The sequence below is a fragment of the Macaca mulatta genome, chromosome 10 (assembly GCF_049350105.2).
Source record: "Macaca mulatta isolate MMU2019108-1 chromosome 10, T2T-MMU8v2.0, whole genome shotgun sequence".
Lineage (NCBI taxonomy): Eukaryota > Metazoa > Chordata > Mammalia > Primates > Cercopithecidae > Macaca > Macaca mulatta.
The window spans coordinates 69,913,451-69,928,667 of NC_133415.1; the positions used below are offsets into that span (position 1 = coordinate 69,913,451).

At 37.4% G+C, this 15,217-nt stretch overlaps 1 protein-coding gene across 4 annotated transcripts in view; it reads right to left on the bottom strand.

Moving 5' to 3' along the window:
• MACROD2 (mono-ADP ribosylhydrolase 2) overlaps positions 1-15,217 on the bottom strand; it is a 2,066,868-nt gene that overhangs the window by 1,948,215 nt on the left and 103,436 nt on the right. The gene's annotated exons all lie outside the window — the stretch shown is intronic.

The window sequence follows — 15,217 nt, forward strand, 5'->3', positions numbered from 1 at the left end:
TGGAAGCAGAATTAAAAGCAGTATGAACTTCTAATTGGTAAACACACACTGCCTCTCTCAGCAACCAAAATAGTTTTTAGATCAAAAAGTGTCTCTTCCAAGCTGCAAGCCATTGAAAGAAACAAAAGTTAAACAAGGGAAAAACAAGAAAGCCTAACCTAAAAAGACAAGATTTCTCACTGTCTTCTTCATCCAACATAAGTCTAGCTTGAGGATTTTTTATACAGGATCCTCACATTTCACTAAATGGCACAGTAGGGGTTTTACTGTCTGCTATTTGCATAGTACATGGGACACTTTATTAAATACTGAGGAGTAACAAATAGTTTAGTAAACCAGAAATATTATAAAGCACATTGGGTCTATTTAGGGTTATCCCCATTTTGTTTTATATATTTTTCCTATTACTATTATCATCATCACAGTGACAGTGATGGTAATAGGAAAAACACAAACAGAGGAAAACCCCAAATTAATCCATTGTGCTTTATCATCATCATTATCTCCCTCTGGGTGATTCCGATACCCAGCAAACCTTTGATGCAACCATTGCTCTAGCAGGAAAGGAGAAAATCAAACAATGCCCTGCCATTTTTTTTCTTTTGGCTTGATTCCCAAGGGCTAGTACTGGAGTCAGTGACCATTTCCCTTTAAAGGTAAAAATGAAAGGACAGTTTCTGAAATGACAAGGTTGTAGGTCTGCAATATGTTCCAGGGAAAAATGCCAAGGACTCAGAGAGGGGATCTGAGAAGGATGCCAGGATGATCCAACACTGAGCCCCTCTAGATTATGAAGATATTACTTTAATAAGCCTGGTCATAAGAATGATAGGCACAATTTTCCTGACATATCCAATCAATGACACTGTTATGCCAGTTTGTAGTTTTCTGTCATCTCAATTATTTTTCACTGACTTAAATTCTTTTTGAAGATGCTTCAGAGTTTGCGAAATTATAAGAAATTCCCTGGTGTCCCTTCCTGCAGTTATATCATAGGTCTTATTGATCTTGTGCCCCATTCCTCGTTTCTCAAAATTCCTTCTTAGAAATGATTTGTTACCACCTTCCTCAATCTTCCTATAAAATGTAACAGTTCACATCAAGGTGCAACTAATCCTCCTCTAACACTTCATCCCTGTCACCCTCTCAGAGCTACAGATGCCTAAAGAAGATGACATAAAAGGGGGAGGCTACTATCTATAGACTTTGGACAATCAATCACTCTGTGATCTTTTATTGTATTCTTTTGTTGTCATTTTCTACAGGACACATTTGCTTTTCAAGGATCAATATTCAATTTAACTTTCTATGCACTATAAATCAAGTCTTTAAAAAGTGGAGAAAATGTGTTTCTGGTTTTGAAGTTATTTTAAGCTACAGCCAAGTCCTAAGCCAAGCCCATTTAATTAGACTCATCCTTGGGAATTCCAGAGTCAGAGTGTGAGCTGTGAGAGGCAGGTTGCATTTTGTCCTTATTGTCAAGGAAATTGCTTTAGTTCTTTTACATAAGATAATGAGCTGTAAATCAGACTAATTAGAGAATTTGTAAGTACTCAGAAGACATACATTTGTGACCTTTAAGGAAATAATTTCTTCTATTCATTATGTGTTGCTACGAAATGCTTAAAACATGTCCGAGATCAGTGATTTTTCTATACCTAAAGATAGAATTATATTCACAGGATTATCTATTATAGTAGTTATTTCACTAATGAATTAGGATTAACAATTTCTCCATTTAATTTATAAATCTTAATGAATAAATAAACCTTAGTTCACCTCCATGAACACACCATCAAATGCTAGCAGAATCCAAATATTTTAAGAAGGAATTGGATAAACACAAAGGGAATCATAGAGAAACCTGGCTTATGCATTTAAAATAATTTATTTCTAAATTTCCTCACAAAGCTTAAGCAGGTCTCTTCAACCCAGTGGTATTGGACATGTTTCAGAATTAATTTCCACCTGGAAACCCACGGGATGAGAATTCTAACTGTGTGATAAATTAAGTTGCCAAACGAACTGGATTAGCGATCAGTGAAATTGCCTGATAAGCTGTCAGATCCATTTTGAACTGGGATTCATCCTCTTTCTCCACCTGTTCATTAAGCTCTAAGTTCATGGCAACTCCAGTGACTGATTGCACACTAACAAGCTATTTATGTAGAGAGATGTAGGTAAGCCTATACATTCCTATACTTATATATTCATTTAAACATAATTCTCTGATAATTTATTCTGTTCATAATCCCAATGTAGAAAAATATACATCTAACCTGAAGTTTAATTTTGGGCATGACAGAAATGTGATGTGTCATAAAATTAAAACTTAACAAAGCAAATCATACTGCACCTCAAGGTCAAAAGAAACTGGGGAAATTTCATGCCATAAATTTGCTTCAAAGTTACAAAATTAAAATGAGTAGTGAAAAAGCTGCTGCCTTTGTACTAACAGTATGTAAAAATAAAATATTTATTTCTGTTCTTATTCTAAAGCAAATATGGGGTGCTTCTATAACTAAAAAGGCAAACTAGAGAAAAATGTTGAAAAATAATTCTCAACCTTTCCTTATCAAAATGGCCAAATCTTCCTTTACACAACACCAAGTTTAATAAACCACTATCATTCAAAATACACCAAATTTGGGCTACAAATAAGAATATTGTTCTTAATCAAGTATCCTTTTTAAAGATACAGAACTCACATCATAAAAGAACTATTCACCCAAACGCAAACTTAATAAATCAGTAAGTTCCTCTGAAACTCCTAAAGTTGTATAGATTTATATTTCATGAAAATATAAGGATGTCTATTATCTACTGATAAGCTATTTTACTTCACTACTCTTTCTGGCGCTTAATTTTTTTTTTTTTTTTTTTTTTGAGACAGAGTCTCGCTCTGTCGCCCAGGCTGGAGTGCAGTGGCGCGATCTCGGCTCACTGCAAGCTCCGCCTCCCGGGTTCACGCCATTCTCCTGCCTCAGCCTCCCGAGTAGCTGGGACTACAGGCGCCCACAACGGCGCCCAGCTAATTTTTTGTATTTTTAGTAGAGACGGGGTTTCACCGTGGTCTCAATCTCCTGACCTTGTGATGCGCCCGCCTCGGCCTCCCAAAGTGATGGGATTACAGGCGTGAGCCACCGCGCCCGGCCTGGCGCTTAATTTTTATGGAAATTAAAGATTGGAGGCTGGGCGCGGTGGCTCACGCCTGTAATCCCAGCACTTTGGGAGGCTGAGAAGAGTGGATCACCAGGTCGGGAGATCAAGACCATCCTGGCCAACACGGTGAAACCCCATCTCCACTAAAAATATTTTAAAAATTAGCTGAGCGTGGTGGCTGGCACCTGTAGTCCCAGCTACTCGGGAGGCTGATGCAGGAGAATGGCGTGAACCCCGAGAGGCAGAGCTTGCAGTGAGCCAAGACTGCGCCACTGTACTCCAGCCTGGACAACAGAGCGAGACTCTGTCTCAACAACAACAACAACAACAACAACAAAATTGGAATTCAATAATCAGTGTCATTTTTCTAGAAATATTAAGTCAAAACATGGCCAAATGTGTGCAATTATATTAAGACAATAGGAGAGAATGAATACCATCCAGTTTTTTAAGAATCTACAAGGTAGCAGCTGCCTAAAAGTCACAAATATAAAAGTAAAAAATAATATTTAGAAACTAAGTTGACCTGTATATGTAACAAATAAAGCATACATTTCTTTCAACTAAAATTAATAAAAGCATACATCAAAAATTTTTCAATGTTAATGTTTTTATTTTTTAATTTTTGTGGGTACATAGTAGATGTATACATTTATGGAGTACATGAAATATGTTACTGCAGGAATGCAATGTGTAATAATCACATCATAGAAAATGGGGTATCCATCCCCTCAAGCATTTATCCTTTGTGTTACAAAAAATCAAATTACACTTATTTTAAAATGTGCCACTAAATTATTGACTATAGTCACTTTGTTATGCTATCAAAACTAGCCCTTGTTCATTCTTTTTAACTACTTTTTGTGCCCATTAACTATCCCCACTTACCCTCCAATCCCCCACTACCCTTCCCAGCCTCTAGTAGCCATCCTTCTACTCTCTATCTCCATGAATTCAATTGTTTTGATTTTTTTAGCTCCCACAAGTAAGTGAGAATATGTGAAGTTTGTCTTTCTGTCCCTGACTTATTTCATTTGATATGATTTCCAGTTCCATCCATGTTGTTACAAATGACTGGATCTCATTCTTTCTCATGGCTGAACAGTACTCTATTGTGTATATGTACTTACCATATTTTCTTCATCCATTCATCTCCTGATGGGCACTTAGGCTGCTTCCAAATCTTGGCTATTGTGAACAGTGCTGCAACAAACATGGGTGTGCAGATATCTCTTCAATATACCGATTTCCTTTCTTTCAGTTATATACCCAACAGTGGGATTGCTGGATGATGGTAGCTCTATTTTTAGTTTTTTGAGGAACCAAACTGTTCCACAGTGATTGCACTAGCTTACATTCCCATCAATAGTGCACAAAGGCTCCCTTTTCTCCACATCCTCTCCAGCATTTGTTATTGCCTGTCTTTTGGATATAAGCCATTTTTTTTTTAACAGAGTCTCGCTCACTCGCCCAGGCTGGAGTGCAGTGGCACGATCTCTGTTCACTGCAAGCTCCGCCTCCCAGGTTCACGCCATTCTCCTGCCTCAGCCTCCCAAGTAGCTGGGACTACAGGCGCCAGCCACTACGCCCGGCTAATTTTTTTGCATTTTCAGTAGAGACAGGGTTTCACTGTGTTAGCCAGAATGGTCTCCATCTCCTGACCTCGTGATCCGCCCTTCTCAGCCTCCCAAAGTGCTGGCATTACAGGCATGAGCCACCATGCCCAGCCAAATATAAGTCATTTTAACTGGGGTGAGATGATATCTTATTGTAGTTTTGATGTGCATTTCTCTGATAATCAGTGATGCTGAACACCTTTTCATATGCCCGTTTGACATTCGTATGTGTTCTTTTGAGAAATGTCTATTCACATCTTTGGCCCATTTTTAGTGAGATTATTCGATTTTTTTCCTATGAAGTTGTTTGAGCTCCTTATATATTCTGGTTATTAATCCCTTGTTAGATGAGTAGTTTGCAAATATTTTCACCCATTCTGTGGGTTGTCTCTTCACTTCGTTGTTTCATTCACTGTGCAGAAGCTTTTTAACTTGATATGATCCCATATTTGTACATGTTTGCTTTGGTTGCCTGTGCTTGTGAAGTATTACTCAGGAAAATTTTGCCCAGACCAATATCCTGGAGAGTTTCCCCAATGTTTTCTTGTACTAGTTTCATAGTTAGATTTAAGTCTTTAATCCATTTTGGTTTGACTTTTGTATATGATGAGATATAGGTCTAGTTTCATTCTTCAGCATATGGATATCCAGTTTTTCCCAGCATCAATTTTTGAAGAGATTGTCTTTTCCCCAATGTATGTTCTTGGCAACTTTGTTGAAAATGAATTCACTGTAGGTGTATGGATTTGTTTCTGGACTCTCTGTTCCATTAGTCTATGTGTCTGTTTTTATGCCAGCACCATGCTGTTTTGGTTACTATAACTCTGCAGTATAATTTAAGTCAGGTAAAGTGATTCCTCCAGTTTTTGCTCCTGTTGTTCAGCATAGTTATGGGTCTTTTGTGGTTCCACATACATTTTTGGATTGATTTTTCTATTTCTGTAAAGAATGCCATTGGTATTTTGATAGGGATTGCATTGAATCTGTAGATTGCTTTGGGTAGTATGGATATTTTAACACTATTGATTCTTTCAATCCATGAACATGGAATATTTCCATTTTGTGTGTGTGTTATCTTTAATTTCTGGCATCAACATTTTGTACTTTTCATTGTAGACATCGTTCACTTCTTTGATTAATTCCTAGGTATTTAATTTTATTTGTAGCTATTGTAAATGGGATTACATTTTCATTTCTTTTTCAGATTGTTCACTGTTGGCATATAAAAATGCTACTGATTTTTGTAGGTTGATTTTGTATCCTGCAACTTTACTGAATTTGTTTATTAGTTCTATTCATGTTTTGGTGAAGTTTTTAGGTTTTTCCAAATAAAAGATCATACCATCTGAAAACAAAGCTAATTTAACTTCTTTCTTTCCAATTTGGAAGCCCTTTATTTGTTTCTCTTGTCTGACTGCTCTAGCTAGAATTCCCAATGCAATGTGAATAACAGTGGTTGAAAGTGGTTATTTTTGTCATGTTCCAGATCTTTAAAAAACGGTTTTCAGTTTCCCCCATTTAGGGTGATACTAGCTGTGGATCTGTCATACATGGCATTTACTATGTTGAGGTATGTTCCTTCTATACCTTTTTTGTTGAGGTATGTTCCCTCTATATCCTTTTATATGTTTATAAAAGATACTTTTAGATCCTTTTAGATCTTTTATAAACATGAAGGAATACTGAATTTTATCAAATGCTGTTTCAGTATCAATTTAAAAGATCATATGGTTTTTGTCTTGCATTCTGTTGATATAATGCAGCACACTGATTGATTTGCATGTGTTGAACCATTCTTGCATCCCTGGGATAAATCCCACTTGGTCATGATGAATGATTTTTTTATTGTACTGTTGAATACAGTTTGCTTGTACTTTAGTAAGGATTTTCATATCAATATTCATGAGAGATATGGGCCTGCAGTTTTGTTTTTGGTGTTTTTTTATGTCTTTTGTTTTGGTATCAGGGTAATACTTGCCTCACAGAATGACTTTCAGAAGAGTTTAAGTAGGATTGGTATTTATTCGTTTTTAAATGTTTGGTAGAATTCAACAATGAAACCATTGGGTCCCAGGCTTTTCTTTACTGGGAGACTTTTTATTGTGGCCTTGATCTCGTTACTTGTTAATGGTCTATTCAGGTTCTGGGTTTCTTCACGGTTCAATTTTCGTAGGTTGTATGTGTCTATGAATGCATCCATTTCCTTCTACGTTTTCCAATTTATTCGCCATTGCTCATAGTAGCCACTAGTGATCCTTTGAGTTTTTGCAGTATTCATTGTAATGTCTCCTTTTTCAACTCTGATTTTATTTATTTGGGTCTTCTATCTTTCTTTCTTAGTCTGGCTAAATATGAGTCCATTTTACTTATCTTTTCAAAAACCAAACTCTTCATTTGATTGATCTTTTGTATTGTTTTCTTCATATCAATTTCATTTGTTTCTGCTCTGATCTTTATTATTTCTTTTCTTCTACTAATTTTGGGTTTTATTTGCTCTTGCTTTTCTAGTTCTTTAACATGCATCAATAGGTTATTTATTTGAAGATTTTCTTCTTTATTAATGTAGGCACTTTTAACTATAAATTTTCCTTTCTTTATATCCCATAGGTTTTGGTATATTTTGTCTCCATTACCATGTGTTTTGAGAAATCTTTCAATTTCATTCTTAATTTCTTCACTGACCCACTGGTCATTCAGGAGCATATTGTTTAATTTCCATGTGTTTGTATAGTTTCCAAAATTCTTCTTGTTGTTGATGTCTAGAAGTTCAGAGAAGATGCTTGATATTATTGCAAGTTCTTTGAATGTGTTAAGACTTGTTTTGTGACCTAACACATCATCTGTCCTTAAGAATGATCCATGTGTTGAGGAAAAGACTGTGCATTCTGCAGACATTGAATAAAATGATCTGTACATATCTAATAGGTCCATTTGGTCTATAGGACAGGTTAAGTCCAAAGTTTCTTTGTTGATTTTCCATCTCAAAGATCTGTCCAATGCTGAAAGTGGAGTGTTGAAGTCTCCAGTTATTATTGTATTGGGTTCTATCTCTCTCTTTAGCTCTAATAATAGTATTTGCTGTATATATCTGGGTGCTCCAGCACTGGGTGCATATATATTTAAAATTGTTATCTCCTCTTGCTGAATTGACCCCTTTATCATTATATAATGACCTTCTTTATCTTACAGCTTTTGTCTTGAAATCTATTTTGTCTGATACAAGTATAGCTACTCCTACTTTTTTTTTGCTTTCCATTGGCATGGAATATCTTTTCCCTCCCTTTATTTTCAGTCTATGTGTGTCTTTATAGGTGAAATATGCTTCTTGTAGTCAACAGACAATGGGTCTAGCTTTTTTTTAATCCACCTAGCCACTTTATGTCTTTTGATTGGAAACTTAAGTCCATTTACATTCAATGTCATTATTGATAAGTAAGGATTTACTCGTGCCATTTTGTTATTTGTTTTCTGGTTGCTTTGTGATCTCTTCCTTCTTTCCTCCCTCCCTGTCTTCCTTTTAATGAAAGTGATTTTATCTGATAGCATGATTTAATTTCCTGCTTTTTATTTTTTTGTGTATCCATTGTATGTTTTTCAATTTGAAGTTCCAATGAGGCATGCAAACATTATCTTACAACCCATTATTTTAAACTGATGAAACTGATGACAACACTGATTGCATAAAAAAGAAAAAAATAATAACTACTGTGTGCCTTAACTTCGTCCCCTCGCTTTTTAACTTTTTGTTGTTTCTCTTTGTGTCTTATTGTACTGTCTATATCTTGAAAAGCTGTTGTACTTATTTTTGATTGGTTCATTTAGTCTTTGTACTTGAGTAGTTTATACACAATTACAGTGTTATAATATTCCATTTTTCTGTGTGCTATTACCAGTGAGTTTTGTACCTTCAGAAAATTTATTATTGTTATTAATGTTCTTTTATTTCAGATTAAAGAACTCCATTAGGATTTCTTGTAGGTCAATTCTGGTGTTGATGAAATCCCTCTTTCTCTGGGAAGGTCTTTATTTCTCCTTCATGCTTGAAGGATATTTTTGCCAGATATAATATTCTAGGGCAAATGGGTTTTTTCCATCAGCATTTTAAATATGTCATGCCATTCTCTCCTGGCATGTAGGGTTTCCACTGAAAGATGTGCTGCCAGATGTATTGGAGTGCCATTTTATGTTACATGTTTCTTTTCTGTTTCTGCTTTTATGACCCTTTCCCTATCTTTGACCTTTGGGAAGTTTGGTTATTAAATGCCTTGAGGTAGTCTTTTTTGGGTTATATCTGCTTGATGTTCTATAACCTTCTTGTACTGAAATATTGATATCTTTCTCTAGGTTTGGGGAGTTCTCTGATATTGTTCCTTTGAATACACTTTCTACCCCCTCTCTTTCTCTATCTCCTCTTTATGGCCAATACTCTTAGATTTGCCCTTTTGAGGCTGTTTTCTATATCATGTAGGCATGCTTCATTCTTTTTATACTTTTTTCTTTTGTTTCTTTTGACTGTGTATTTTAATAGCCTGTCTTTGAGCTCACTAATTCTTTCTTCTGCTGGATCAATTCTGCTATTAAGAAGAGACTCTGATGAATTTTTCAATATGTTGCTTGCATTTTTCAACTCTAGAATTTCTACTGGATTCTTTTTAATAATTTCAATCTCTTCGTTAAATTTCTCCAATAGAATTTCGAATTCCTTCTCTGTGTTATCTTGAATTTGAGTTTCCTCAACACAGCTATTTTGATTTCTCTGTCTGAAAGGTCACATATCTCTGTTTCTCCAGGATTGGTCCCTACTGCCTTATTTAAGTTCACTGAGTGAGGTCATTTTTTCCTGGATGCTCTTAATGCTTGTAGATGTTTACTGGTGTCTGGGCACTAAAGAATTAGGTATATATTGTAGTCTTCGCAGTATGGGCTTGTTCATGCCCATCCTTCTTGGAAAGACTTTCCAGGTATTCAGAGGGACTTAGGCCCCAAGCCCAAAAACACTGTGGTTCTTGCAGACTCACAAAGGTACCACCTTGGTGGTCTTGGATAAGATCTGGAAGAATTGTCTGGATTACTAGGATAGACTCTTGTTATTTTCCCTTACTTTCTCCCAAACAAACTGAGTCTCTTTCTCTATGCTGAGCCACCTTGAACTGGGGATTTAGGGACACACACATCCTTGTGACCACCAACACTGGGACAATGCAGGTTCAGACCTGAAGCCAGCACAACACTGGGTCCTGCCCAAGGCCCACTGTAACCACTACCTGGCTACCACCTATGTTCATTCAAGGCCCTAGTACTCTACAATCAGTAGGTGGCAAAGCCAGCCAAATTTCTGCCCCTCCCTTCAGGGCAACGAGTTCCCCCAGGCCCTAGATGAGTTCAGGAATGCTCACTGGGATCCAAGGACTGGAGTCAAAAACCTTGATTTATATGATGTTCTATTCTACCGTGGCTAAGCTGGCACTCAAACCACAAGATAAAGTCCTTCCTTCTCTTCTTTCCCCTTTCCAAAGGCAGAGGAGACTCTCCCTGTGGCCACTACCACCACCAGTCCATGGGGGGTTCTGTCAGGCTACCACCAATGTTCACTTAAAACCCAAGGGCTCTTCAGTCAGCTTGTGGTGAATGCTACCAGACCTAGGACTCATCCTTCAGGGCAGTGGGTTCCCCACTGGCACAGGGCAGTTCCATAAATGCTGTCCAAGAACCTGCTTGGTACTCTACCCCACTGTGGCCCCTCTGTTTTTCTCAAACAGAAGGAGTGTTTCACCATAGCCACCACCGCTGGAAATGTTCTGGATAACAGCTGAAGCCAGCACATCTCAGAGCCCAACGTCCATGGTATGCGATCTAGTATCACTGTTGGTTATTCAGGGCCCAAGGTCTCTTTAGTCAACAGGTGATGAATCCTGCCAGGACTGAGTCCTTTCCTTCAAGGCAGCAGGTTCTCTTTTGGCCAGTTAGGGCCAGAAAGGGGGCCTCACAACTCTGCCCAGTGCCCTATCCTACTGTGGCTGAGCTGGTATCCAAGATGCAAGGCAAAGTCCTCTTCACTCCTTGCTCTCCTCTCCTCAAGTAGAAAGTAGGAGTCACTTTTGTTGCTGCAAACTGCACTCTCTGGGGTTGGAAGAGGGATGGTGAACTCCCTTAGCTGCCCCATCTGGTGTCTCTCTAGGCCACATGCCACCCTAGTTCACTGGCTCCAAGCCCAGACTTGCACTAGGAGTGGCATAGGAATTGCAGTCGTTGTGTCCTAGACTGCCTCTTGAGTTTACCTAGGACCCCAAAGCACTTTGGCCCTCAGTGGGAAGGTCTGCTAAGAAGCTCAAATTCTGAACACTGGGATGGGCAATTCCCCTCTGACTAGGTCTGGTCCAAATGCTCCTTCCATGCACAGGTACTGGCTGAGCCCAGCATAGCTGTGATCACCACCGTGACAAGGCAGCGCTGAGTTTACTGAGTCACCCAGGCACTGTGCTCTCCCTCCTCCAAATTCAGACTCTCTGTGCCACAGAGTCAATGCTGGGGAACAGGGCTGGGGTGGCATTGGTGATTCAAGACCATCTTTCCTACCCTTGTCAGTACATCTTTCAGCAATATGAAGTTAAAATCAGGTACTATGATTCTGCCTCTCATTTTTGGTTCTTGTGATGGTGCTTTTTTGTGTAGTTGTTAAAATTTGGTATTCCTACAGGAGAGACAAATGCTGTGGGCTTCTATTCAGCCTTCCTCCTTAGTATTATTTAAATAAAAATTTAAAAAAGCAAAAGTGCATAGAATATTCCAAATAAGGTTGCACATGAGTATTAGCTAGCCCCTAGGCCTCATGAATTATCAGTTAGTATAGTTATACAGCTCAGCTTATATTTAAACTATAATTGACCTCTGACAAGCCATGCAATTACAAGAACTGAACTATGGCAGAGGGTATTTATATTCATTGTTAACCACAGGTAGAATAAGAATTCACCTCCCTATAACCCTCATACTAATATAAACGCTGCTGTTTACTTTCCCAGAAACTGGTTCTCTCTTCTACAGTGTCAGTTTAATTGGCTCAGTCCAAATGAAAAGCAGCATGTGAGGGCTTAGTCCATCTTCTGAAGCTGGGGATGCAAAGGGAGAAGTGCTCTGGCTTATATGTCACCAATGGATCCCCACTCTCATCTTAGCCCTGGGGGAGAAACTTGAGATCTTCTTGCCTGAGGCAAAACCTCAAAGTTTCAGAAAAACTATCCGGAGTGAACTCCAAGGACCAAAGCCATAGCCATAAGACATCCCCAGTGCCAAGTGCTGTGCTACATGGTAGGTACTATGCTGAAAGTTAAATAAACCGTTCCTCTCTCACTCTGAGGAACTTCAGCAATCATCTGTATTCCCCACCATCTTAAATTTCAGGAGGAGAAGCAGTGACATTGAACTTGAGCTATCTGAGTTTCTTAGCTGAGAAACATTCAGCATGTGTTGCTCCTCAGGTCCCACCCCAACACCAATGTCTCTTGGCTACCCACCACCAAGTTACTTTGCACCCTATCGGTGCCAATAAAATTTTATAGGTAAGATCCTGCTTTCTATTACAGAAGGTAATACCAAAAGGTATGCTCCCTGTCTTCAAAGAAATGGAAATTAAAACAACATTGAAGTATAATTCAAATGCAAAGCGTGAAAAATTTCATCAAACTTAATATTGATGATCTTTAGGGAAATATATACCCTTACACCTTGAGATATAAATTAATTTAACCTTTCCATAGAGCTATTTGGTTATGTGTGTGTGTGTACGTGTGTGTGTGTGTATATATAAGATATATGTGTATGTGTGTGTGTGTCTGTATCTGAAAAGAAGTTTTAAAATTTTCATGCTTCCATAATTTCACTTGAAGGGAAGGAATGTCTTCCAAGGGAATAATCAAAGATTTCTATGAAGATTTATGTGCTAGGATGTTTGTCGCTGCCTGTTTATAACAGTAAAAAACTTAAAATAATTTAAATTTCCAATAATGAAGGGATGATTAAATAAATTAAAATTCATGTATATGATTGAATATCATGTAGCTATTTAAAATTAAATATAAAAATATTGTATTTATAAACAAAAAATTAAGCAGTGATCAAATTTTAAAATGTACTGTTGCACCAGTTTTGTAAAAAAACAAAATACATCTATGCAATGAAAATAAAATAACCAGAAGCATAAACACTGACCTTTAACAAACAATGATATATATATTTACAAACATTAGAGATGAAGTTCTGTTATTCTATTTTACATTCTTCCTATCTTAAGTATTCATGTGTATTCCTTTTATAATCAGACTGAAAAAAAAAAACTGTTCTCTTTTTTAAAAAAATCCAGTTGACCAGTATGTATAACAAACAAAATATAAGTTTCCCTAAGTGCACTGAAGAATTCTCAAAGAGAGAAGACAATCTCTAAAAACATGGAACAAATGCCTAAGCAGCTGCTGCCACTTTCCCTTGCATTTTTTAGTCTCTCTCAAAGACTAAAAGAAAGCCTCTGGAAGACTTTGTTACTATTTAACTTCAGAAGAGATTCCTTTAAAAATAGGGATAGCAGGGCTCAAAGTAGGAAAAGAAAAAAATAAACTCAGAAGGGAATTTCTTGGCAACCATCCATGTCCCTGGCAATTATTTTCTCTTGAGAATTATATTCTAATTCCTTGGAGGATTTAATGTTTAGTTTGACTGCACAAATTCCTTCAGAAAAAAAATTATAGATTAGAAAACAAAGTGATAAGTCAGATTACAGAAAAAGACACTGGGATGCAGAGGTAAATAACAAAAAATGACAATTTAGCACATTACAAAGGCTCGTGTTCATTTATTCTTTCACTCCATCCTCATAGAAATGCTGTTTTCCGTCTATCCCCACGCTATTTTTAAAAAGACACTGAGCTCCTAATAACTAGAAGCTCAAACGTGAAGCTATAACCAGTGTAGAGTCCACTTCAAAAAAAAAAGTTCTTCCCATTTTATAGCCCTATCCCCATCCTATATCCTATATCCCCAAATATTCCCATCGCCATCCCATATCCCCATATATCCCCATATATCATATATCCCCATCCCCATCCTATATCGTATATTCCCATCCCCATCACCTACTCAAACATATCCCACAGATTGACTAAATGACAGCTATCAACAGTGGTGATTTGGACAATTTCCAGCAAGTTATGGCATAGCAGAGGAGAGAAAACAAAAGAAGGGAATGATGTGCAGTCATTTTTTTCCCTTTGCCTAAGTTTGAATGGACATTGGGTTGGATCTGCAGAGAGAGGCAGGAGGTGGTTTCTGAACATTATTGTTTCTATGCTAAGAACTATCGCTCCCCCAAACTTCAACAATATCATTCCATAAGTAGTTTGTAGCCAGCTATTGTTTATTTAGATGGTTACCCCAAATTAAGAAGTCTGAAATTTCAGTAACTTTATAATTAACAGTTTTAATAATGAATTTCTCAACAGGCTCTTGAGTCCCACTGAGTTCTTCAGAAGCAATGAAAAGTACTCATTAAGGCCAGCTGCAGTCGCTCACGCCTGTAATCCCAGCACTTTGGGAGGCTGAGGTGGGCGGATCACGAGATCAGGAGATGGAGACCATCCTGGCTAACAGGGTGAAACCCCATCTAGTCCCAGCTACTCAGGAGGCTGAGGGAGGAGAATCACTTGAACCCAGGAGGCAGAGGTTGCAGTGAGCCGAGATCATGCCACTGCACACTCCAGCCTGGATGACAGAGTGAGACTCCATCTTAAAAAAAAAAAAAAAAAAAAAAAAAAAAAAAAAAAGGCTCATTAAAAGACATCCACATTATTTTAAAGAAAAAAAAGCAGTATGAAAAAGTATGAACTTAAGTGCTCAGTCAACAAGAAGAAAAAAACGCAAAAGGTTTAAAGAAATCATGCAGAGAAACTGATGTTTTATTTTGTCTATTTGCTTAAAAACTCAAAATAACATGGAATAAATGCCGAAGCAGCTATTGCCACTTCCCTCACATTTTTTTTTCTTTTAGTCTCTCTTAAAGACCAAAAGAAAGCTCCTGGAAGACTATGTTACTACAATATTTAACTCCAGGAAATAGAGCCTTAAAAGCAGAGACACCGGTGTCAAAAATAGATGAGGTGGGTTTTTCTGTTTAAGTTTTATTTTGTCTTTGCTTATAAACACAAAATAACCATTTCATTGTGATTAATACTTTGACTTCATTTCAACTTTCCTCACAGGCATACTCTCTAATAAGGACCTAAATGCTCTTTCAGTTGGAAACTTAGGCTTCCTCACAATTAGCTAAATTTAAAAGGAAATTGACAACAAAAGTCCCAATCTATCAACTCTAAACTTACATATTTATACTTTTATATTTATTAAGATAACTCTTTGACCACAATTTCCACTAGGTTGTAAACTCAGGGGCT